Below are 2,233 nucleotides of genomic sequence, written 5' to 3' on the forward strand. Positions count from 1 at the left end.
TCTGGTTACACAAAAATAATGAGATATTTAGCAAAATGTTAGACGTTTTTTTTTTTTTTTTTTTTTTTGTATTCCTGATATCATCAGGAGGTACATAATGGTACAAAATATCTTAATTAAATGAATATTTTCTACCCCCCCCCCCCCCCATCCCCTCAAAACAAAAGATTATTACAGAGAGCTATGTCCAGATTATTCCCGAAACTTTCTTTTATTCATCTGGACTCATCTCTCAGTCGCTGGCCAAATAATTGTTAGTGTTTTAATCGTAATATGGAAAAAAAATCTGCACTGTTATCTTGACCATATATCATAACGTTTTTTTTTTTTTTTACTTTCATTCTTTTTTTTTGTGTTGAAATTTCTTTCGAAGAAATTTCCTTGTTTGATCGGGGAATTTTTTTTCTATATGAATTACAGGGGATTTATTACATATAGCCTTTGTAATTTTGGGGCAATTTATGAATGAGAGCTTTTTTCAGCGTCTTACTATTTTTCTTAAAATTGGGAAATATCTTTATCATTGATACTGTAAGTCAGTAAGAGATTCTTTTTTTTTTCCTTTTCTTTTTTTTTTTTTGGATAGTTCAAGTAAAATGATAACCTAGTTTTGTTTTGTGTCTACGTAAGAGACATTTGAATATTTATAGCTTCTGGGAGTTGCACAATTTTCTCTGACCTTGGGTAATAATTTCTCAGTATAACTGACTTATGTAAAAATGAAAGTGAATTTTGAATTCGGCAGGTTATGTAAAGTTCCAACTGTAATATATGTTTTTGATGCGCATACCCTTGTGACCAAGCAAGTCTGTTTTCAATATTGATGCTATCAGGGCCGTGTTTTCATTAGGGGTTTGAACAGTTTAGTGTTGATAGGATTCTATCTATTATTACGATATATTTTCGAGAGGTATATTTTTTGTAAAAAAAAAACAAGATGACCTAATTTAATATCCAAGTGTTTCAGAACAACACAATTTTTCACGAATTGTCAGAAGATAATGTAAAAAATTCTCAGTGTCTCCCTATTTTAACAGCATGCGGTGGCCAGGCAACGAGAGGAATGATTAAAGCCCAAATAAAGTGTCTAGAGTTGATGAATTCGGGTTCAAAAATGCTAAAGCACAATTTGTAGAGTAGCCAGGATCAGCTGACATAGGAACCGTAGGAATGAATACACACAGGGATGTAGAGGCTGAGATTCAACAGATTGCAGTGGAAGATAATATTATTATGTTGAAGATGATGACATATCGAGGAAAAAGAGAGAGATGACAGGAAGAAAGAGAGGAAGAAGAGGCAAGAGAAGTCGCAAAACATGGGAGGGAAAAAGAGAGCTAGAGAAATTGTTTGATGAGTAAAAAGAGTGAGAAAACAAGAATAAAGAAAGAAAAGACAGGAGGAAAAATAAATATAAGAAACAAGACGGGCAAGGGAATTGGAACTATTGAATGCTCATGCAAAAATCGGCAACGCAGACAAAGATGACCTCTGCTTTGTACGGTCCCATGTTTTATGTGACGAATGCCAAAAGGTTAATTCAAAAATTCACAGAATTAGCTACTGGAGAGTTCTTAATTCATTTTGAAACGGTCGCAGCGACGATGGAATGGTAAGAAGATAAATGGTCTGTGTTATTGCAGTGTCCTCATCGGGAAAGGACGCATTGCTTATCTTGCCTTGTCTCAGGATCAGGGAATGAGTACCAAGAAGTGGAGGGGAACGTGCTACAAGTGTATCAGATGATCACTGAATATTATAATGAAAGATTCTGAAGTTTGTGGAAGGACGAGGAGACGACTTTCATGGATTATGCTTATAAGGTACAACAATTTTTTTGAGAGATGGGTAGAAGCTGCTAACGTGAGAGGGATGGCTGATTTAGAAGAACTAATAGTGCTGGAACATTATCTTGAAGGAATTCCTTAGCATATTTGAATATACTTCAGAGAGAGAAGGTGAAGAATCTTGATTAAGCTGCTTTGCTGAGTGAATATTATAATATTATGAGTCGTAAATCCTCCTCAGGTATGAAGTTTCAAAAAAATTTTCCAACCAAGTTTTAAGTATTTACTGAAGCATAGTAACCTGTTCAGTAATAAATATGTGAACAAGTTTAATAGTTATAGTGGAAGTACCACTGGTACTGTTCCAAAGCAGAATGCGATAGTACTACAGTAACAATCGTTGAATCGTCCTCCTTTAGGTATCGTAAAAGACGTGCAGAAATTTA

Source organism: Palaemon carinicauda, chromosome 26 (genome assembly GCF_036898095.1).
Source record: "Palaemon carinicauda isolate YSFRI2023 chromosome 26, ASM3689809v2, whole genome shotgun sequence".
NCBI lineage: Eukaryota > Metazoa > Arthropoda > Malacostraca > Decapoda > Palaemonidae > Palaemon > Palaemon carinicauda.